The sequence below is a fragment of the Carassius carassius genome, chromosome 48, assembly GCF_963082965.1.
Source record: "Carassius carassius chromosome 48, fCarCar2.1, whole genome shotgun sequence".
Taxonomy (NCBI): Eukaryota; Metazoa; Chordata; class Actinopteri; order Cypriniformes; family Cyprinidae; genus Carassius; species Carassius carassius.
Window position 1 is genome coordinate 17,493,604 of NC_081802.1, and position 25,550 is coordinate 17,519,153.

The 25,550-nt window shown below is 39.2% G+C and overlaps 1 long non-coding RNA gene across 1 annotated transcript; it reads right to left on the minus strand.

The window, feature by feature from the left end:
- Positions 1-17,260: 17,260 nt before the first annotated feature.
- LOC132131124 (uncharacterized) lies at positions 17,261-23,698 on the minus strand. Its single transcript, XR_009428848.1, has 3 exons — positions 23,643-23,698; positions 23,226-23,296; positions 17,261-17,492 (listed from the first exon to the last, which is right to left on the minus strand). It is a non-coding gene; the product is annotated as an uncharacterized LOC132131124 (long non-coding RNA).
- Between the last annotated feature and the right edge of the window lie 1,852 nt (positions 23,699-25,550).

The window sequence follows — 25,550 nt, forward strand, 5'->3', positions numbered from 1 at the left end:
ACATTTTATGTGCAATAACAAATGGAAGTTGTACAGTTATAATATAACTCCAAGACAGCTATAAATTCATACACACTCTTTTGCTGGACAATATTAGCATAAAGTATAAATATAACTGATTTGTTTATCAAAACTGCAATGACAAGTCAAAACTGGCTTGACAGAGAAAAGGCTTTACTGTTGAACCCTGATAACTCAGGACACAGTGGAATATATGATAAAGAATACTTTCTCTACTTGCTACGAAACCTTTTTTGACTGAACTACTGCAGACTTCCAGCTGCTGTGTTAGCGGGTGTATGGTGAGGTGTGAAAAGCACGGCCATGTCTAAACGGTGGTGTTATAAAACCATAAAGGATAGTGGGAAGTGCCACCAGAGGCTGTTTAAAAGTACTGTTCTCCTTTTACTCTAAAATCAGTCCTCAGGAATTATGCCCCAAGTGATCTAAGCAGCTCTGTAAACAGTTGTTAGCCAGACTACTTGTGCGAGGAGGAGAAGAAACACAAACTTAAAGGGTTTAATGACATGGAAGTGACAGCTAAGATTTCAGCGGCAGAAAAGCTTTAAATTTGATGCGGCTGGAGTGCTGGAGGTTAATCGCCACGCTTAGGTACAAATAAATATTCAGAATCATATATGAGGTTTTGAGAGTGTTTACTGTTGCTGCAAAGCACATTAATCACTTGTTCATGTGCATACAACTAAACAGTTCATCTCCACTAAAGCATTTCATGCGCTCTCTTTCTTTCCATAATCCTCACTCAGATTTCTTAGAATAATAATGAATTCTTCTCTATGTTAAATTCATACAGAACAACATGTGAAAACAAAGGAATATGCAAATGATTGAAATGCATCGCCAGAATGCATGGCTAAGTTTAAGAAAAACTTCAACGAAATCCCATATGACAATATGCTACTTTCTTTGAAACACATACACACACATACAAATCTTAGACTCTTTTTAATAGAAAATATACGGATAATAGTGACAATGGCTTAAAAAAAGCCAAAACACACAACAATATTAGAATCCAAATGTACACATTTTCTTGGCTACTAATATGTACTAATATGCATAAAAGACGCTTCAAAATATTGTCCTTTTGTGTTTCAGAACAAAAATACCAATTTACGAGTTACAAAAGACGAGTAGCTAACGACAAATTCAGGTGAATTATTAATTTAAAGTATCCTATGTGCTCTAAAGAACGATAAATATTCACATTTCACACTACTAGTTTAGTTAAAATGACATGTTTCATGCTGTTTTCTTAACATGTGGGTAGCAAGCTAATCGCTAGCAGCTAATCGCTAGCATGCAGAGCTAATTAAAAAAATAAGCAAAGTATCTTCTCATCACTGTCGTGTTTTTCAATAGGGGTGATTTTCCAATTGCATTTTGGGCACCTCTTAGGCTTAAAACAGTCAAGAGTTGACTTTATAAAGTGCTCAACGGGTCCATCCATTGAGAAAGAAAGAGGGCTAAAACGACAGGGATGGAGCTGTGGGGGGTGGAGGAGGTGGAAGCATCATGTTTTACATTCTCAAGGCATGTTTGCCGAAAGCATGTGGCAGCTTGAAGCTAGTCAGCCCCTTCTGTCTGCTTCTTCTGTGTCATTCCAGCCCCCTTCCCCCTCCTCAGACTAGCGCTAGCTCCCAGTCTTGCGCTAATCAAAGTGAACATCTGAGAAATGAGGGCAGGTGAGATACGGCTGAAAAGTGTTGAAGGCTATCAGATGAAGTTGAAGGGGAGAGAGATTCTTATCCAAAGGATCTGTCGGGCCAGGAATGTGGGAATGTCAGACCCTCCCGACTCTGTTTTAGTAACTCAGCAGTCCGAGTTCTTGAACATATGGCGAGGTGTGAGGCGTCAGATTCTTCATACTGGCGGGGTGAGTTGTGTTTTTTGCTTGTTGTCTGTGAAATCGGCTGTTTGGTTTGACAGCCTTCACTAACAGCTTAGCCGGGGAGTCATGCAAGGTTTTGTGTTTCGTGACTTGCGCAAATAGTTTTTCCGTATCAATCCATCTATATAGGTTATATAAGTTTAAGTTTGGTCTTACATATATACATACATTTTACATGCCACGTCAGTATCGTTTTTGGTCGTGGTGAAAGTGTGCCAAAACACATCATCAGCTGGATGAAAGGGAGGGGCTAAAAATAAAAGGGTTTGATGACATCAGCTCAAATTAAAGATTTTTAGATGTGGAGCATGTCGTTTCATAATGGTAAATCTACTTAAAAGTCTTATTTTAAATTGTGCTCTATAAGTCTAGGAATGTCATCCATGTTAAAACTGCAATATCTCATAATTCTGATAATGGCCTTCCTGTTTGAATTCCTCTTCCTAGCTCCTCTCTTTCTTGCAGGCGCTGTGAGACAGAGGTTTTTGGCTCTCTGACTTCGTATCATTTTAAGCCGCAAAAAGGATTACATGCACAAATCCAAACAAAGCAACAGAAGAGTAGTGAGGTGCAATGTTTCAACTGCCAGAGAAGAGCTATCGGAAATATGTTTACAGGGGTATAATGTAAACAGTGTCTTTTTGTATAAGACTTCAATGCATTGTTTAAAATTCCTTTATGATAGAGCTGAACATTTGCTATTATAACTCATCTTCAGTGTTGTTATATGTTACTTTGTGACCAATAAACCATACAGAATTATACATTTAAAGAGATAGTCCACCCAAAAATGAAAACCTGTATGACTTGCTTTATTCTGCGAAATAAAACACTTATTTTGAAAAATCTCTCTCTTTTTTTGTTTCCATACGATCAAGCGAATGGTTTGCAATATTGTGTTTGGACCCTGCAGATACTGAATTTCATTTTATGAACAAAAACATTTAAGACTTTGAACAATGGGTTTGGATTGGCAGAATATATTTGTTGCTGATTGGTTGCTAAAATAAAAATAAAAATCCCTTTTGATGTCCCATCATGTTAGAAAGTCAGTGAGTAAATTATTAGAACATTTTTGGGTGTACTGTTCCTTTAATGAAAATCAAATACTTTTAAACTTAGCAAAAAATAAATATGTAAATAAATAAATTAGCCGAGGTGAGGCTGCTCTCGGCGGATACATGATTACTGAGCTCTCGCTGATCGCATGGAGCTGACCGTCTCCGAAATCGGCACATTTTTTAAGTTTATAAATAAACCGCAGATTTGAGTTTTAAACAAATACATTCTCGCCTGAAATACTGATAACATTACATTTAATGACACAATAACAGTTATATATTGAAAATGATCCGAATAAGTGGTGGTTGAAATCACAATGCTGCGTGAACTCAACCAATCAGAGTGTTTAGCGCCCAAGTCCCGCCCCCGAAAGTTCCGGGACTTTGAAAAAGTACTACCTCGCCTGCAGGGACTTTCTGAGGGACATTTATTTTACCCTGAACTTTATTTAGTTCCTGGTTCCTGTGGTGGAAACACACCTAGTACCAGCCCAAAGTCCCTAGTTCCTGGCCAAAGTTCCAGCGGTGGAAATGCAGCTTTACACACTGAGATTCCGGATAATACATCGGTAATGTGTCCCGGCAATTGTTCACGTATGAACTGATTTTGGTTCATTCACACTGCCAGTGATTTCCCGGAATCGGTGCGTGCGTTCACAGACAACTCATAAAGTTCACATAATGACACGTGACATCAAGATGTGACGTGTAATGTACAAGTTGAAAATGCTAGGCACGTTAACTTTCATTTAAACTTGCCAACAATCTCAGTTTCAGCACAGATAGTGGGGAACTACCTTATCTCTGCTTTAATACAGTTTGCACATATTTTTTTAGTCTCGAACGTTGATCTGCTTTCAAAACACCTGGTAAAAGAGTCGCAGGATAACTTGTGTCATCACTACGACACACCCTTTAGAGCATTGGTTGCTTTTGTTCACACAGAACTCATTCCGTGACTGAACCCGGAAATATTACTAGGTCACCAACCCGGGAACTATCCCGAGATCAATCCCGGGACCTGTTTGCATTCACACAGAAGGCAATCCAGCAATGTTCTTGCAATTTTCTGGGACCAACGTGCATTGTGAAAGGGATTTTAGACTTATGCTCTCCTATACTCACGTAATAACCTCTCCCTTCTAAGTATGACCTGAACCATTTGAGTACCATCCCAGAAAGTCTGACCCAGTTTTCCAGTCTCTCTAGTAGTATTTCATGATTGACAGTGTCAAATGCAGCACTGAGATCTATTAATATGAGAACTGATATTTTGCCAGAATCAGAATTTAAGCGAATATTGTTTATTATCTTAATGAGTGCTGTCTCTGTGCTGTGATGCGGTCGGAAACCAGATTGAAAATTCTCCAGGTATCCATTTGAGTTTAAGTATTTGTTCAGCTGATTAAAGACAACCTTTTCAATAATCTTGCCTATAAAAGGTGATTTGATAATTGCTCAAAATGGTGTTATCAAGATTGCTCTTTTTCAGAAGGGGTTTAACAACTGCAGTTTTCAGTGAGTTTGGAAAAGTCCCAGAAAGAAGTGAGGCGTTCTTTTAAGAGATCTGCTTCAAAACAGTTAATTATGTGGGAAGTGTGTCAAGCTAGCAGGTTGACAATTTAAGGTGCTGTACTATTTCTTCCAAAATGTTGCTTTCAATTTCTTCAAAAGTATACATAGTATCTTCTTTTTGATATTGTGGTCGAATCTGTCTGGCATCTGCATAACTTGGGATGTGCTAATTGCCTTCCTAATATTATTGATCTTCTCTGAAGAGGAGGAAGCAAACTCATTGCATTTGCTGTCAAAAAGCATCAAAGGAATCAACTGCGTCCATTAAGCTTAGCAACAATAACTAGCGCTATAACAAAACCGTGAGTTATTATAGTGCAAATGAATTTCTTATGAACATATTCTTTAAAAAAGTCCCTTTTATGCCCCATGTAAGAAAGAAAGTCGAGATGATATAAAGATTAAAATGTTTTGGATGAACTCTTTATTTAAATGAAAGGTGCCTACTATTAAGATTGGCAAAAACAGCTAACGCAAGACTAAAGAAATGTAGTTTTAGTTTTAGAGTTTAAAATAACAAAAATAAATGTGTGATGAACATATTCTTGAAAAATCCCCATTTTTATCAAGATGACAGTTAGTATATGATTCAGCATTTTCTTGGTTAACTTATTTTAATTGAAAAGCACTTAATATTTAAGCTTAGCAAAAACAACTTGCACCACAACAAAACAAAAAAAGTCTGTAAGAATTAATAACAATCCCTCCCCTTCACAAGTTGCACTCTCAGCGACCTTATGTCTCAGTTGTCAGCATTTTGTAACCAAATTAGTTTGTTCTCTGTTAGTGACGATAGCTTGGGCCTGAATAATGAGATTTAGCCTTGGGCTACGCTGCTATCAAGCACTGTAGCATTGTTAGCTGTATCTTTCCCATCAAAAATCCCTTGCTGGATCTTCTCTGCAGCAGTGGCAGCCATCCAATGGAAACCAACCCACAAGAAGTTAATAAGTGGTAAGATTTGCAAACGAGTTTTGCATGCAGTATTAGCATTAAAACAGCAGTCAGATACATGCCAACCTTTTACTGCTTAAAATAGTGGAGAGAGGAAGGATGTAGGTGAAAAGTGGAAATTGCTCTCTGTAAATTGCGGCTGGTAGTTACAATTAGTCACAGTTCAAAAATTTAATTTTGCTTAAAAATTGGATTTTAAACGTGTTGAATGTGGTAAAAAATTGAGATCGAGACCCACTGGAATTGCTATAATTGGTGTTGACGGTGAAGGAGCGGAGATGGTCTCATAAACGCAAGGACTGAGACGCTCCACCAGCCGGAGACAGTTTATTATCCGCTCTGCTGTCCCATTGGTTAAGTGGCCAACTCAACCTAATCTCCGGGCATACAGCTAACTCCTCGCCTTTTACAGAGTCATGCTGTCATGTTACAGAAGCACAATTGTTCAGATTTCCCCTCTGAAAAATCTGTTGTTCTTTTTTTTTTTTTTACCAGGTTGTAGACAAAAGCTGTGCTACAAGTGCAGCACCTTGTAGCACCTTAATTAAGATCATTAATAATTAAAAAGAATATGATTAATATCAAAGGGATAGTTCACCCAAAATGAAAATTTTGTCATCATTAACTTTTATGAGTTTCTTCTGTTGAACACGAGAATTTATTTGTAAGAATGTTGGTAACCAAACAGTTGACGGTAGCCATTGACTTCCATAGAATGGAAAAAAAGTAACTGTTTGGTTATCATTTTATATTTATTTTATATTTTATTTAGCAAGGATGCATTAAGCAAACTGATCAAATGTGACATTTATTAGGAATGCATCGAGCCAATACTCAGAATCGGTATCGGCTCCGATACTGGCATTTTCTGCAGATAGGGTATTGGTCAGACGAGACCGATCCAAATCCGATCCTGTGCGTGTACTATTCTGTGTTATTGTTGAGCCCCACGGAAGGCACAAAAACATTATAAAGCACCAAAATGTTTTCAAGAACATATTTCAAGTGTTCTGAAGCTGTTCCGTAGTTCCATGTGAGGTACAGTTTAATATTGAAGTCATTAAATTTAAGTTCACATAAGCTTTTTTTCCACCGCCGCTGTCTGTCATCCTCCATTCAGCAATCAAACTGTCTGTAACGTTTGGTTTCTACAGTCAAAATGATAATCAGAATCATAGATTATGATTGTATATATTTTTTCATTTGTTATTTTCATTAAAAATGAAGTTGTTTACATGTATTCGAATCGAATACATGTCGAATTGGTTCTGAAAAAAAATGGTATTGTTTGCATCCCTAACATTTAGAATGACATTTTCAATTTTAAATAAATACTGTTCTTCTAATTATCAAATAAACCGAATGATGTCTGAAGGATCATGTGACACTGAAGACTAAAGTAATGATGTAAATTACATTTTAAAACATATTCAAATAGAAAAGAGTAATTTAAGTTTACAATATTTCTAAAACTAATCAAAACCATTTATAAAACTCAGCAACGTGTGAATAGTTTTCTTCCATGTCTGTCATTATGTACCTTCATATCTGAACAAGTGGTTCTAGTCCAGATTTAGCTACAGTATGCGTCAAATTTATTGTCAAGAGTCAAAACTTTGGCTTGCATGACAAACAGTGTTTGTCTAATGAGAGTGACAGGAACAGAGATTACCGATGGTTGATCAGATCTGCTGTTATGTAAGAATTGCTCAGAAGTTCTGACCCGGCCCACCTCAGGCAAAGCCCAACATCCTGCCAGGGGGTCATTCTGTAATTTGTCCTTTCCCGATCCTCTATATTCTTCTAGAGCACTGTCATTCTTGTCTCAGTTCGCCTTTTCTTTGCTTTGGCTTTATCTATTAATCCTCATTCTGTTTTGTGCTTAAACTGCCAGTCTGTTGACATCCGCTCTGGTGAGATAAGCTTTCAAAATCAGTGTACATATGACGCATTGTGTATGCTCAACACGCTTTTAACGATGACGTATAACACGACAGGCATGCATGAAATTAAAAAGGACAGAAAAAGACAGAAGTTGTCCCGAAAATGAAAAGGACTTTTTGCTCCTCACAACACCAACCGCATTCCTTCAAGCGGTTTAAGTGCATTGAAAATGACATGTTTGGTGTGTAAATTATATATCTTACAGCCAGCGCGCTGGCAAGCTAGTGAACTCTGGGATATGTTAAGATGTCTGAATCTTATCTGACTTAATGCATGCAGCATAACATTTCTTAGCCACCATGCTTTGGACTTTCATCCATGAATTTCCATCTGAAATCCATCCATGTGGGCACTGTTGTGTCAGGTCATGGAAATGGTAGTCTAATGCCCCAAAACGCCATCCCGCAAGCAATCACAACCGCTACTAACTTGGGTAGAAAGAAATCATTAGTAATGACTGGGGCATGCATTGCTCATGCATGGATGTGGGTCAGTTTGTGTGCTATAAATAACGTGCAGTGTGTTTGGATGCGGTCTTGATATCTGGCAGAGGAAAGTCACAATTTGCTGTGGAAAACAGCTATTGGAAGGCAAGTCGCAGGAAGTAGGGTGAATTGGATATATCCTCATCCCCTCACGTCAGCATGCAATGGAAATTAGACTTTGAAAACAACAAGGAAAACAATATTGGTCTGACTGGTAAGACTGAATTTAATATGGAGTGGTGTGGATTACTTGTGGATTATTGTGATGTTTTTATCAGCTGTTTGGACTCAAAATTTCTCCAAATCTTTTGTGATGATTCAGCTACATCAGGGTTATTCAAATCTTGTTCTGGAGGGCCAATGCGCTGCAGAGATTAGCTCTAACCCTAATCAAACACACCTGAGCATGCTAATCAGTGTCTTCAGGATCATTAGAAAATCACAGGTAGGAGAGTTTGTTCAATGTTGGAGCTAAACCCTGCAGCGCATTGGCCCTCCAGGGCAAGATTTGAATAACCCTGATCTACGTATTGGATGGCCAGAGGGTGAGTACATTTTCAGCATCATTTCACAACATGAGCAAGTTTTCAGCGATGTGACAAATATGAGCAGAGTTTTCAAAAAAAGAAAAAAAAAAAATGGTCTAATAAGCACTTTCTCAATCTGGCAAGCTCTAATTTGATTGGCTGGCATCAACACAAGTTCCGGAAATGCAGTAATTCATCTGAATACCTGTTCGTCTGTGAATGTGTAAGTTGTGTTCGCTATCAATACATGCTTTTAAAGAACGTCTCAGTGGATTTTCCAAAGTTTGCAGAATGTGTGAACAAATTTTCAGTTGTTGGAAATGACTTTTCCTTGAGCCATTCATGAAACAAATGCAATTTTAAGAAGATGTTAGACTGGCATTTCAATTCCTCCTTTCAAATCATATCGTAATGCTTACCATAGAATTTTGGATATTTCTCTGCAGAACTTGGAGATCCCTTACTTGATACAAAAGTCCTTCTCTTTTCGAAAAGCCTTCACTCAGATTTGTCTCCAAGACTAAAGCTGCTCAATTTTGTTAAGTAGGCGCTTTAGAACTCGCAAAAATGCTTCTTATCATTAATGAAATTCTCTTGAAGATGTCATGCTTGGCTTAGTTTAATATCCTAAATAGACCTCGGAGTCTGTTTAATTTCCTTCTTAGATTCTGTGGCATTTGATGCTGTCACTGCATCTTTGGTTCACTGGGGGAGAGAATATTGGACGGTGGCGTTTCTGAATAGGTTCTCTGTGAACAGCTTGTGAAATGTGTGTGTGTGTGTGCACCCATTTTTGCGACATGACTCACTACCATGTATTGAATCAATAAGTCTCCTCATTGGCTGTCTTATAGTAACGATTGAATCACCAAGCCATTGGAACTCTTGAGAACCCAGTCACTGATTCTGTAAGTAGTGTCAGTGGAAAGATAATTTTTTTTTTTTTAATGTCAGTAAGTGTCAACCCATTCTCACTCCAAAGGCGTCAAAAACCGAAGCATGGTCAAGCGCCCCTAGCGTCACTTTTATGACACCAAATGTGCCTCTCGGCGTCGAAATATCTACGCACTACGACCTTCATTGCTTTCAGTGGGAATCTTTTGGCATGAGACTTCTTGAACGTGATTTCATAGCGATAAACATCTCATGTCCTCTCTTCGAAATTCTGACGCCAAAAGAGGCACATTTGGCGTCATAAAAGTGACGCTAGGGGCGCTTGACCATGCTTCGGTTTTTGACGCCTTTGGAGTGAGAATGGGTTGTAAGTGTTGCTTTTATTTATTTTTTCTCAGCACTAGAAAAGGAAATCTGTGCCTACTCAATAGATAAAGGACACACACTCTTTTCAGACTTTTGTTAGAAAAGTTCTGTGGGTGCTGCATTGCTTTTGTGAGTGCTAAACCATGGTACAGCAAACTAGATTTCTGGAGTAAATATGAGTGATTGGCCATGCAAGACTTAATACTATGATGTCCGGGTGTTGTGGATAGTTGCAAGGTCATTGCAATGCAGCTGCAAGATGTTGTGTGTAGGTTTTAATGCTGGTCCAAATGTTCTCAGCCCAAATTCTCTGTTAATTTGGCATGACTTTGAACCTTCTTGTGTAAGTCTAACAGCAAGTCCTAACAAGTTGTGACAAGATATTAGACAAGCAGTTTTCCTCGGAACAATGTGGGTCATTTTTCTGTTTGTTTGCTCTTTTGTAAGGCACTATAACCAAAGGGTGGAAAACTAAGAAAACAACAGATTTTTATTTGACTGTGAAGGTTCTCCAGATTAAACTTTAAGATTTTTATCAGTCTACAGCATTTCCTTTCACAATCAGTCTCATAATTGATGTTTAGTGTACCAAAGAAGCAGTATTTTGGTCAAAGTCCCTTTCAAAGAAAGGCTGTTCACTTGGCGGCCATATTCACAACATCTAAAGGCAGCTTTTTCTGAAATCTGAAATCTCAAAAACTGCTTGCCACTCTGCTTTCAAATCAGCAAAGAAATCTGGGGTGAACTGGGCAATAAATATTGTTTCTTAAGCTTACATCACATTTAAAAAAGCTTATATTCAGGCTGGACAAACCTAAGAACATATGCAGTCCTTAGCGCTTTTTAAAGGTTTCATAAATGTTTCTTACAATGCTCTAACTTTTTTTTACCTAAAATATAATGCTATTTTACCCGTAAATGTTTTCGATATTCTAAGAACGTGTTAATTATGATAATAATTTTATATAAAGGTTACACAAATGTTTCCTACAACATTCCACTAAATGAATTTCAACCAAAATATAATATTTTAATGTTTACTGTTTAATTTTGAAAGAATGTTAAGATAATTATGTTATTTAATGTTTACCAAAAAAAATCAAGTACTAATAACATTGTAAGGACATTTTGAGAATGAAAGTGACGTGACATTCAGCCAAGTATGGTGACCCATACTCAGAATTTGTGCTCTGCATTTAACCCATCCAAAGTGCACACACACAGAGCAGTGAACACACACACACACACACAGTGGGCATCATTTATTCTGCGGCGCCCGGGGAGCAGTTCAGCGCCTTCCTCAAGGACACCTTAGTCGTGTTATTGCCGGCCTGTGACTCCAACCCACAACCCTAGGGTTAGGAGTCAAACTTTCTAACCACTATGTCACGACTTCCACTCTTTTGTTGTTGTAAGAGTGATCTGTCAATGTTATGACAATGAATGTCATATATTAATAGGTTTATAAGAACATTTCACAAACATTACTCAAATGTTCTATGCTAACATTTATGTAACTTTTTTTTAAATGCTAGTGAAAGTTGTGAGAATGTTCCCTGTTAGCTGGTCTGACCTTATGACAGATAAATTACTGACAGCCAAAATAGCTAATTAAAATGCTGCGCTCAGAAGCCTCGTTGCCATATATCATTTTGTCCATCCAGGGGGCTGATTCATAAAACAAGTTTATTAAATACACCAGTCTTATTTCAGTTAGACTTATTTTCACTTGATTTGGTTTCATAAAGCAAAATTACCATAGCTCAAACTCAGAGCAGGTCCAGAGCAGGCTAACTGTCAGGCTAAACTGAGCTCCCCTAACACTGACCAATAGGAATGCATTGATTTAATCCACAGACGCGGTCAACACAGGCTACAATTAGTTGACTTCATTATTAGTCCAAAAATAAAAGTATACAGAAAATGCAACTTAAATAATCATAAAAAAATAGACTACAACCAAGGTTTTTTTTTTTTTAAGATATATGAAAACATTTTAACATAGTTGCTATTTGCCCATTCAGTTGATCAGCAGCTTCTAGCCATGCAGCATTTATCTTGGGGTTTATGAGAGCTGTGCCTTTTAAAGTTATTAGAACATTTAAACATTACCATCTAAAATTGCTCTTTCAAAGCATTAAAGCATTTAAAACACTAAATTGAAAGTTAAATGAAAACAAATAATAGAAATCAGACTACATTTTAACTGATAAGAGGAACACACATTAACTCATTTGAGGTAGTAGGGCTGTATTAACAGCTTACATTTGATTTCATTACTGCTATGATAAAAATGAACTTATATGTAGGATTAAAATTCACATTTAATGTCCAACAACAAATATTTAAGCAGAATGCATATTTTATTCAGAATTATTGCACAGAGGAATCGGTGGAACACGTTATGATGATGTGTACAGCATATGAAAGATGAATTACAATCCTTAGAAGTTAAAGAATTTTCTTTAAGTAGTATTCTGAATGATGGTCCAAATGCAGGGAAACAAATAAGTGCAATTGTGAGATTTCTTAAGAATTGTGGAAAAATGAATAGAACGTAAGATTTAGGTGACATACGGTACATTCTCTGCACCCTCCATCACAGTAGGTGGCGGTATGCACCTATGAAGTTGGTTCGCAACCCGTCATAAAACCAAAAGAAGAAGGCGGCGGCTTCTTCTGGCGGCATTTTTTGAATTTGCACACAGAGACAGCACACAGGAGGATATTCACGGTGTACTGAGACGGCAATCGCATCTCTTCCTCTCACAAATCAATATTTTTTCCTCGAAAGACTTGGAATATTATTATTTTTTTTAAATAAATTATGATGGTAGTTGTATCTGCCATATATATATATATATATATATATATATATATATATGTATATGTGTGTGTGTTTGTTGAGGTTTACAGACTCAGACTCATCTGCTTAGCCACCGCCGCACAAAGAAACAAAATGTAACCAACACAATAAATCAGTGAAAGTAGTTTTAATACATTTCAAATCGTTTTCAGTGCAAAATGAACAGTTTTACCTCAGCAGTTCTTAAAAAAATTAGGATGTCCGGACAGACAGGCCTTCTCTTCACTGATGTCCTCAGGTCTAATGTCCCTATGCTACATTTTCACTAGTGCATTTTCATTTTAAAATGCATAGCTTAGACGGAATCATAATTTCTATTAATTTCCACTGATTTACGCAATCTGATGGCAGTAAATGATTTGTATGCAATTTTTTTTTTTTATGAGTTTGTGTTTACATGAGAAATGCTGAGCAGGTTAAGCGATAAGCTTGATACAATAGGCTACAAATAACATATTTCAAATAACATTATATGATCAAAACCCTCATTAGATTGCAATCTGTAAAGTAAATTGTCTTATGGAGCATGATGCTACAGCGTGAATGGTTACTTAAGACATTTTCTTTGATGCCTCACCAGAGCCAATAAATGTGTTTGACTTGAAGTGGCGCTGCGCAGATCGATCGGTGTATTATATCATATAAGTACCGCGAGAACGATAAGACCGCACATGATTCCTTATGCTTTCGAATTGCTCTCACGATACTTTGTCAGATACCAATCGTGCAGTGCCACTTAAAAGTCAAACACACCTAATCACCAGAACATGATTTGGGCACATCACGCATGCTGCACACTTACTGGCCCACTAACGTTGACAAGATTACAACTTTAGGTATCAAAATTTGATACCGGATGACCAGAGGCGTCGTGCCCATTCGAAGTGAGGGGGCACGTGCCCCCTCAGATTTCTGAGCCAAGTGGATTTTAAATGCAGCTTCCAAACGAAAAAAAAAAAAATTGCAGAATAATATTTTTTATATATTTGATACAATCACAGCGGTGTGATTAGATCGTTCAGTGCACAGCATCAGCTGCTAAATTTAAATCTGCGTTCGCTGGCTGGCGCTGAGCCAGAGACAGACGAGTTCGTACAACGCTTCATGATAACCAATCAGAAACTATTTTGTTGCGCTTATGGATGCAATGGCCAATCAGAGACGTCCAGAAGAGTCATCACTGAAACGCAGTGTTTTGTTCACTTGCTCGCTGACTGAATTATTTAGCGAATTCTCTCATCAGAAACAACAAAAAGTGCTTCAGTGATTTTAATGGGAGTTTTTGAGAGTGCCTGAACTCTGGCTAGACTGAATGAAAATGTTTTTTGATAATGTAAATGTTCTTTACTCTCTGTAAAATGAAAGTGTTAAAATAAGTATCTTACAATATTGTTATTAAAATTTACATTAAATGCAAATTCAGTCGTATTAAAAATATTTTATGGCATGATATGGCACTTAAGTAAAAAGTCAGGTTTTTATGTGTAGTTAATAGATTACACTACATTTCCATATATTGATCAAATAGCAATCTATAAAGGTGCAAAACGCATTTACCTACACATATTTGAGAAACGAGATATTTCCTGATATATTAAGCATGTTTGGAATTGTTTTGAATAAAAAGGAAAAAAAAAAATAAAAAAATAAGCCTATATCAGTTATACAGTGCTTTCGTAGAATGACTTATACCCCCCCCCAAAAAATGCCCCTGCGGATGACATGTTTCGATATTTGATAGCATCAAGTCGATTCGGTCTGATCCTAAAAAGTATTGAACACGATACCCAGCCCAAATCCAGAGTGACTATTTCATGGAGTTTTGTTCTCTCTGTTCCTAAACTTAGCTAAGAATAATTTTATAATACATAAAATAAATAAATAATTAAAATCAATCATTAGTTTTACTCTTCCATGATTAAGTAATATTTTTGAAATGAAATAAAAAAGACTGTACTAATAAATTGATAATGAATTGTGTAATAATTCTGCATGCAGCCTTTATTTTAACAAAAACAAACAAAACAGTTGTTTAGCCCTGTTAGCATCAGCAAAGTGTCTGTTACACATTTTTCCTGTGGTAATGGTTAATGTTTATGACATTTTGACTGTCTGCCTCACTTGGATTTTTACCTCTTCTACCGTTATATTTAGTTATTGAATCAAAATCATCAAGTAAATCACTGAGCGAGCTGACTTGCTTTACAATTTCAATTGATGGACATAGAGAGGATGGAGGTTGTGTTTAACTAACCATGGTTGTGAGGATAATTCTGTTTCCTCCTAAAATATGGAGGCAAGACTATCTATTTCCCCTACCAGGACAGGGAAATGTCTAGGAAATGATGAGGATTCTATGATGGCATTGGCTTAGAAATGACATGCTTCATCTTTAACAGTGCACAGATTCAGAGCTTGTAAACGGAGTCCGTCTCTGAATGCCACAATGACAATGAAGTTTGAGGAACTCCAAGGTCAGGCTTCAGCTGTAGACAAAAAAGGGATGTGTGTGTGTGTGTGTGTCTGTGTGTGTGTGTGTGCGCGCACATGAGTGAGATAGAAGTACACACCTATTCAGCATTTAATGACTGCATATCCAGTGAGGCCTGACAAGACCTCAGTCTTGAAACATGTAAAATCCACTCATTTAAAGTTCATTGTTTTCCTTAGTTTCTCTCTAGACCATCTAAGCTGCAACAATTCGTCACAATCTGGTTGATTCTACACCAATTAGCTTGTTGCGAAAGGTTCTGTGTGAAAATGGAAATCAATTAGTCCCTTTATTTGCCCCTAATTCCAAACAGCTGGTTAGTGAGCCACGGGTGACAGTTCTCCCCTTTGCTGTAATATCCTGACTATTTGCTCAGCTAAGTGGAGCGAAGCTACCTCTGTTTATCTTGTTCTATCAGGTCGTATGCACTCGTTCCCCCCATTTCCTCCCAATGACCTTCCTACAGGTAGACTCTGGGCGCGAGTCAAAGCAAACACAGCGGGCACCAGCTGTACCTGCAGAAAGACCATTCATTGAGGACTTTCAGTCTTGGCAGGATCTGGTGTTAAGATTGAGCTTAATTATGTTTTGTCTAGCAGACATTTATTAACAGTGTCCTATTACATATTGCATCATACTGTATGTTTCTGTGTGTTTGTATACTGTATATATGTCTCAGGGTAGGTTTGTGTAGTTTGTTATTGATTACATGATAATTGGATTAAACATATAATGTCATTAACTCCTAGGAAAATATATTTCATCAATTTATCAACATCATGAAGTGTTAAATATTATATTACTCCAGAGTTTCCCAAACTGGGGTTGATGCAGGATTTTGTGATTTGATGAAAAGCTAATAATTCATTAAATCAAGTGAAAAAAGTGACTAATTAAATCATTTTAAAATAAAAATAATCAAAATACAACACTTGGACAGTAAAAGATAGAGCAATTGATCAAGTGACACTGAAGACAGTAATAATCCCATCCATTTTTTTAATTATTACCAGAATATTATTATTATTGTTACAGTATTTTTGATCTAATAAATGCCCAATCCCCCAACTTATCAATGGTGGTGTATATAAATGTGTGTGTGTGTAGAAAAAAAAAAAAAACATGTTTATATACATGATATGCAAAATGTATAACAAATCATTAGTATTTGCTCAAAAAAAAAAGACCCTAGATGATGGTATTTCAAAGATATTTGTTTTAGACTTTTTAAATTTATTTTATTCTGCCACTTACACAGAATGGATTATTATATTCTGTCTGTGATATATTGGAAATGTTTGTCTAGTACTCTAGTCATTTACTGAAGTATCTGTAATATAATTAGTATGCTAAAGTCTATACTTCTGAACCTGAAATGAAATTGATTTAATATTTGTCATGTAAATTGAAGCAGAGGAAAATTTGCTCTTCTTACTTTATTTCTTATCATCCCATGCTGCTGATATGCTGATGATTGACCTGCGTGTAGGTGTCCTGATAGTGTGGAGTTGTGGGAGTCTCAGGGCGATATCACTGGTTAGCAGTATTAGCACTATGGCTTTGGCTCTTTGCATCTTGAGCCCCGGTGCCTAAATACTTGATAATCTTTCCCCTTTAGACTCCCATGTCTTGTGCTATCAGCCATAATTTGCATGTGATGATGCATTTTCAGCTGCAGAGAGACTTGTTTTCTTCCTCTAAATTTGTCTTTTGTAAGGCATAGTATAGATAACTTCAGTTGACAGGAGCACTAACTAATGATAAAACTGTTAGTGTTTTATAAATAGACCTGGTTAGAGAGGAGTGGAGCTACAGTAACACACGGCTAAGCTAATAGCATGTACTCCAGGCCAAGGCTCGGGTGGGCTTTTCCTAAAGAAAAATGTTGCAGTGTACAGTAACATATTTAAGAATGACAACTGGATCCAACATAGACTAATACTGTAGTTAAAAATGACTGCGATTTCACATTTGTGATTGCTGAACTTCAAAAGCAAAGGCCATTTAATGGTTGCTAACAAGGAAACCAATGTATTACTGCAAAGATGGCGTACAATTCAGCAATTTTTCAGTACAACCCATCAATTGGGAACATAAGAAACCAAAAGTATGAACAATTTAAACTATGTCCACATTATTCCAGATAAATTTGATTTGAAAATTTTTGGCCTTTTGTTGACACTTGTGTGACTCCATAAGTAGGGCTGGTCATCTATCCACGACGTCTCTCACCCATGGAGCTACAAGAGCTCCAACGATTTCTTGGCGACGAAGGGCATAGGTTGTGTTCATGAGCTTCCCTATGACTAATTGGTTTCTCTCAGTCTTTTCGACTTCGTGTATGATTTCTTCTCTCATTGTTTCCAGAGTTGCTGGGGTTTGATCCTTTGGTAGGTTGATGATGTAGTTCACCTCAGCTGTGTTGATGGCTACTTCTGCAACCCCAACTTTGGCCAAATTGTTATGGTAAGACGCAACCTTGTACCCTATGTGACGTTTCCATCCCAACTCCCCGTCTTCACCAGCTGTCATTCTGAGACATGGATGAGCTGTAATCAAAGCTTTAGCTGCAATTGCCAATTCCTTTTCATGTGGGTATGGTTTAAAACTGTAGATCATTTCTGCCATTTTTTTAAGGATTTCACTCTTCTGTGACCTCTTTGACTTAAGCAATTTTCCTGATTCTTCATAAACACGATTTGCTTCTCTAGTATATGCTCCAGTTCATAATCAAAACGAGGAACAACAAAGTGATCAGGCCAACTCTTCTGGCGCTATAACGCAGATACACATGGGAGTATGTCTGTGTCAGAAGATGCAGTAGATGAGGTGTCACCTTCAGGCCTGACGACTCTCAATGTGCCTTTCTCTGGTAACTCCTGGATGTCCATGAGAAGACAAAGATCACCATCAAAGTCCAGATCCTCATAGTGTCACGGTTCATGAATTCACCGTCTCCTGCTGGGTTCATGTTACGTCATGTTGATTGTTTCATGTGGGTGTTGATCAGCGGCAGCTGTAGCTCATTCCAACAGCCTAGTTAATGCCCTGTCTTTCATTTCTTGTTTGTCAGATCGTTGTTTGAGGTCCTCGTGGTTCATGTCTGTTCATCCTCCAGCGTTCCTGCTCATGCTCTGTTTCCTGTTCGGTCCCTTCTGGATTATCACCATCATCCACGGATCTATCACCATCACCACCAACGCACTCACCAACCCAGTCACCCGTCTGTACTGCCGTCGAGGTCCCTGCGTCACTCTCCAACATCCACTCACGATAACCTTCCTTCAATAAACATCATTTACTTGCATTTGCCTCCTGTCCTCCATTTCACCGTGACAGAACGATCTGACCAACAATGGAGGCAGCAAGTAATCAACCATCCACCCTTGAAGATTTTCTCATCGCCAGTGTTCGGAGGATGGATTCCCAGGAGCGGAGTCTTAACGACACTGGTCGCGCTGTTCAAGCTTTGGTGATGCAGGTGTCCGAGCTCACCCAACAATTCCAGCTACTACAAGTTCCCACTACGCCGCTCACACCGCCTGTTCCTCCAGCACCATCAGAAGCCCCCTCCCAGCCGGAACCACGTCTCCCAATTCCGGTGTCTTACTCGGATGAGCCCAACTTTTGTAGAGCTTTCTTGACCCGCTGTGACATGCACTTTTCCCTCCAACCCAGAACCTTTGCCAAGGAGAGATCTGTCTCGGACTATTCCATCGAATTCCGAACCCTGGCGGTGGAGTGTCATTGGAACGAGGAGGCGCAGTGGGACATGTTCCTGCATGGGCTGGCTGACCGCGTCCAGAAGGAGATCTACGCCCTGGATCTCCCTACTTCACTGAATGGGCTTATAGAACTGGCTTTGCGGGTCGACGCACGTCTGACGAGGATGGAGAGGCGGAGCTTACCCAGTTCCACATCCAGGACACAGACTGAAGTGCGGTTCAGCGGCGGGACGCAGCCAGTCCCTCCTACGATCACGAGCCCATGCAGGTAGGGTGAGCTCGGCTTTCCCGGGAGGAGAAGGAGAGGCGGAGGTGCCTGGGCCTGTGCCTCTACTGCAGGGGAACTGGACATCACGCTTACACCTGTCTGCTAAAAGGCCAAGCCAGGTAGTACGTATGAGGCTACTATCGGGTGGGATCTCCGCCGAGAAGACCTCATCATCATCTACGCTCCTTCTGGTAAGACTAAGATGGTCAGCACAGACGCACTACTGGACTCAGGAGCAGAAGGTAATTTCATGGACAGTACACTGGCACACAGACAACACATTCCGCACCACATCACGGTTCACGCCCTCAAAGAATACTTATCCTTTGCCGTTGATGTCTTCAGCCTTCGAGAGGTTGCAGGGAGCGTCGATTTTCACAAAACTGGACTTACGTAATGCTTATCATTTGGTCCGTATCAGGGAGGGGGATGAATGGAAGACCACTTTTAATACCCCCAGAGGGCACTTTGAATACTTGGTCATGCCCTTCGGGCTTTCCAACTCCCCAGCGGTCTTCCAGGCACTCGTCAACGACGTGCTGTGAGATATGATTGATCAGTTCATATATGTCTACCTGGACGACATATTGATTTTTTTCTTCTTCTCTCCAGGAACATGTGCAGCACATCCGACGAGTGCTTCAGAGGTTGCTAGAGAATGGGCTTTTTGTAAAGGCGGAGAAATGCGAATTTCATGCACAGTCGGTTCCATTTCTGGGGTATATCGTGTCGACTGAGGGAATACGCATGGATCCTGAGAAGGTTAAGGCTGTGGTAGAGTGGCCACGTCCAGATTCCCGTAAGGCCCTGCAGAGGTTTCTGGGGTTCGCCAACTTCTACCAGCGTTTTATTCGCAACTTCAGCCAACTAGCCGCACCTCTGACCGCCTTGACCTCCGCCAAAACCACGTTCAGGTGGTCAGACACAGCCGAGGCTGTGTTTGCCAAACTGAAGAGCTGCTTTGTTTCAGCCCCTATCTTGATCACCCCTGACCCAGCACGTCAGTTTGTGGTGGAGGTCGATGCGTCGGAGGTGGGGGTAGGAGCGGTGTTATCTCAACGTTCTCCCTCAGACGACAAGGTCCACCCATGCGCGTATTTTTCTTATCGTTTATCTCCTGCTGAACGAAATTATGATATTGGTAACCGAGAATTGTTGGCAGTCAAGATGGCATTGGAGGAGTGGCGCCACTGGTTAGAAGGATCGGGGGTTCCTTTTACTGTATGGACAGACCACAAGAATTTAGAATACATTAGCACTGCCAAAAGGTTGAACTCCAGGCAGGCTCGGTGGGCACTTTTTTTCGGATGTTTTGATTTTACTATCTCGTACCGCCCGGGTTCCGAAAATATTAAACCCGATTCTTTGTCACGTATTTTTGACCGTTCCGAACGCCCGTCCACTCGCCCGAGTGTATTTTTCCTGAGACATTAGTGGTCTCCACACTCACATGGGAGATCGAATCGAAGGTCAAGACAGCCTTAGAAGGGGTAACGCCTCCGCCCGGGTGCCCACCGAATTGCTTATTTGTGCCGGAGGGATTACGGTCCAACGTTATCCAGTGGGGACATTGCTCTAATGTGGGTTGCCATCCAGGAGTTAACCGTACTAAGTTTTTGGTCAAGCAACGATTCTGGTGACCACTTATGGCTCGCTCCATTTTGTTTTGGCTTGCTCGGTTTGTGCCACTGGTAAGACTTCCAATCGACCCCCTGATGGGTTACTTCAACCACTGCCAGTCCCTTCGAGACCCTGGTCCCACATCGCTCTAGATTTTATTACCGCCCTCCCAGGGCAACACGGTAGTTTTGACCGTGGTGGACCGGTTCTCGAAAGCTGCCCACTTTATTCCCTTGCCCAAATTACCCTCAGCCAAGGAGACAGCGTTGACCGTCGTAGATCACGTCTTTCGGTTACATGGCCTCCCAATAGACATACACAACATATACATGTCCACATACTCACCTGGTCAACACAAATACTGGGACACCACTTGAACGAAGGGATGTATGTATTCTGTACTCGAGACGGAGGGGACAACGATTCCAGTACTTGGTGGACTGGGAAGGTTACGGTCCGGAGGAGAGGAGTTGGGTAACTGCTAGGGACATACTGGATCACTCCCTTATTGATGATTACAATCAGCAGGTAGGCCCTTCTGGGAACTCCAGGATGCGTTCTTGGGGGGGGGGGGGGGGTACTGTCACGGTTGGTAAACCGTGATCTCTGGGTTTTGCACTTTGTGGGTGAAGTCTGTGTTACGTGTCAGCACTGATTAGTTTGTGGGCGTCTCCGTTAATTGTCATCAGCTACAGCTGTCAGTCATTACTCATCCCTCTATATTGGCTTGTCTAGCATCTTGTATTCGTGAGAGCGTTGTTTCATGTTTGTAACCTATGCCTTGCTTTCTTGTGTGTTTCTGCGTTGGATGTCCGTGTCTCCCCGGAACCCCGTCCACTCGACACAACCCACCACCAAGCAACACCATTTACCTTTGGCTTGCTTCCCCGCATTTCCTGTGTCTGCTGCCAACTCACCTCCGCCTTCCGGATTCGTCATTCCTCATCACCATCTTGGACTGTGCATTCCTCCCAGCGTTATTTGTGTCTCAGTTTTGTATTGTCTCATTGTCTTCATTAAATCTCATTAATCTCGCACTTGCTTCCTGCCACTCCTTCACCCAGTCGTTACAGATACTGGCTCAGGACACAATCTGCCTGAACACCATTCTGACTCTGACTATCCAAATACGTTACAGCATGCACATCACTATTATGGCTGTCTTTTTTCCTACGAGTGAACTCGCCACTTGTAACTTCATGAGTCTGAAGTTTAGCTTGTGTTGCTCTCCAGAATCTGCAAAAATATTCTGCTCAAAAGACTTTTAAAAGCCTGCCAAATCATGGGCTGCAAGATTGTCAGACACCACACACATGACTGTTCCTTGAAGTACCTTACCAATAGACTCAATGAATACCCCATCTTGTTCAAGGGTACGGAGGTCTCTCAACAAAGGACCATGTGCTTTTTCATAGCCAAATTTTTTTATGTCATCCACTTTACATAAAGCTGCAAGCTGTATCACATGCAGAGCTGATCGGTATTTTATGGGAAGATCAGCAAGCATCCAGTATACTGAACAGATTTTGTGTATTTTGCGTGATGTTCCAAATGGATTGGCAATTTCCAAATCATCAATGTACAAAATGAGTGTTATCTTTAACTCATCTGAAGACAAGAATGTGTTCTCTTTGAAGTACAAAGAGTCAATTGTCTCACTATTTCCTGAGATGCCATGTCAGATACATGAAGAATAGATTGCATCTTCAAAAATAATGATGCCAAATTATGGTTCAACTGATCTCTTAAAGTGTCTGTGTCACACTGACTGTTTACCTCATTGAGATCAAATGTGTCCTCAGACCCTGCACTGTGACTTTCAGCAGGTTCCCCAAGACTTTTTGCTGCAACTACAACTAGGGCACTATCACTGTCTGCCAATTCAACACATTCACCAAAGTCTGAATCACCACCATGTTTTCTACTCTTGTGTGCATTAAACGCGGTGTAGCTATTTGTTCTGTAATTACAGTTCTTGAATGGGCATGCTACCATCTCATGACTTCGTAAATGACTTCTCAAATGACCAAATAGAGTTTCCTCAAAAAAGGGGTGCTTGAAGTTACACAAAGGACACGTAAAAAAAAAACACATGCTCCTTCAGTTGCATCTACTCTACATGACTCATTATGAGATCTTGACAGATGAGCTTTCATCGCTTTAAATGATGGAAAAGTACAAATGCAACAGTCATAGAGACATGGCAGGGGGGACACTCTTGAATATTGGCTATGCAGTACAGTATAGTGCCAAAATAATTGTCCCTGGGTATTTGCAGTTGCAGAGCACAACTTGCACTTCCACTCCATTGGGCCAACTTCAGCCTGCAATTTAAATATTTTCAATTAAAGTCTAAACCATTTCAGCCCTGGTTTGTACTTTTGACTATTCCATTTTTTTGTGTGTGTAATATTGTGAACGAGGGGGGAAATGATTATGCCAAACAGTCAACAACACATCAGTAATTAAATCTGTTCTGCTGCAAAAAAATGTAAACACTGTGAATAATTTATAATTTAAATTAGTACACAATTTACAAAACTCACCTATTGGCACCTGTCTGATAGTGAAACAGAGACTCTCTCTAGCACTCTTTGTAGTCAAATATCTTTACAAAACATGAGCACAAAGATGATTTGTTAATGTTCAAAAACATTTTTTAAATAATACATAATGATAAATGAAATTTAGAAAAGTGAATATTCAGATAAAAGTTTCAAAATCTATCAAATACATTCATTGTACGCTAATTATAGTAAAAATGAAAATGTTAAAAGAAGAGCAAGTTGGTAATTAAAAAAAGGTTGTGTGCTTATAGATCTGCTATTTATGTTGTTGTTTTTAACAAAGTATTAATAAAGGGTTCAAGTGATCAATTGAAATAAATAAAAGAATGACTGTGGAAACACAAAATAAACCAATTATTAATAACACTCTTTCATAATGCATCTTACCTGAACTGTTAAAATTATTTCGAGATGATCTCACAACCACACACTTGAGCCTACGAAATACAAACACAGGGCTGGTAATTATGATGATAACACACTCACATTATGTTGTTTAGAATTGTTCGTTACACACTATCACACACACAGCTCGACAACGTAAAATATTTACTGTGTAATGCAGACATTTATTTAAATATATAATGTTATACTCAAAGTACGCGCATGCATTAACGACGAACAGCGAAAACAACAAGCGAAAGAAAACGGCGGAAAGCAGGGATAATGTTATACTTTCGGACTCTGCCAGATAATTCAAAACTCATGGACCTTCCTCAACAGTCAATATCCCGGGCAAACATGCATTATGGGTAGTGTAGTTCATCCAGGAAACCCGCTGATAACGTTACACTGTTGTAAAATGAACTAAGGTAATTTAACGTTAACGCATTTGTCACATTCAACAACTTCTAAAATTACAATTACTTGGTTTGTAAATATTATATATATATATATATATATATATATATATATATAATATATAAAAAACGTTAGAGTTACTTATCAAATCAGGGCTGATGATAAGACAGCGCTTAAGAAAATGATAGCAATAAGACTAATGAAAATAACTGAGGTGGTGGTGGTTTGAAGAGGGGGAATAAAAGTAAGCATTCCAAACAAATAATAACAATTTAAACCTAAATAAACTGTGTTCCACATCCACATGGACTGGCCAAAACTTCACCCGCATCAGGCAAATTCAAGATGGCTGACTCAACTTTCCCGAGGGAGCGATAAGACCCACCCACCAAAACGTCATGACGTCGATAACGTCATGACGCTACTACATGGTTCCTAAACTTTTTGAGCGTTCCACACAAATTAGCTCTAAAATACTGAGCCCTATTCAATTATAGTGGCACAAATCTCAACAGAGCTCAAAACTTTATAGTTTGGTCAACTGCATAACGACATTTGACTGTTATGAACTTATTAGTTATGAGCTAGTACAACTGTTTGGGATTACAGTGCAGGTGAGAACAAATGAAAGGGTAAGTGAACATAGATGATTCATAAGAAAATAATATACTCCCCTGAGAATGTTTTGGTTATAGTGTTCACAGTCCTACTTTGTGCAAGAAATTCTTTACAAAGTTGAGCGACTCTAGTCTGTAATAAGGCGGGAAAATGAGAGCAGATCACACAGTGAGATATACATCATCTCTACAACCTTGTCACCGAATACCCCCAAGGGTCAGTGCATCTGGCGCTACACACTGAAGCCTCGATAATGAGAGCGTGTCATCACTACTGAAGGGCTCGAATTTACTTAATGGTGGAAGTTCAAAGACTTATTTTACAGAAGAGATGACAATGAGACCTGGGATATGACCTTAACAATGCTGCTGTGGGAGCAATAGGAGGACTAGCTGCTGACAAGTGTTCCCTTGTTTCCAGTACAGAAGTTCTAAGAAGTAAGAATAATGGAACAAATAGTTGAGAATAGCAGACATCATTAAGTGAGGTGTGTATGGGGGGTTTACATTGGTTTACTGTCGAGTAAGAGTTATTTTTCCATTCAGATTCATATGACCGTCTGTCCTACTGACATTAAAAGTTGCATCCACATGCATCAGTGGCTTAGCACCTTCTTCTGTTAACACGTCTGTCGAATGAGTTGTTTGAATCAGAACACTTGGGTATTTAACCCTCTGGATTTTGAAACTGGGATCATTAGAATATTCCGTTACGTTGTTTCAGAAAGAAATCGTCAGTGCTTACTGTGTACCAGAATGAAAACACATAAAACCAAGGAACTTTCCCTCAAGGAATGGTGGGAATTTTAACCAAGTGGTGCTCGTGACAGATCAGACCCTAAAACAGGTGCTTACGCTACTTGTTTTATTAAATTCA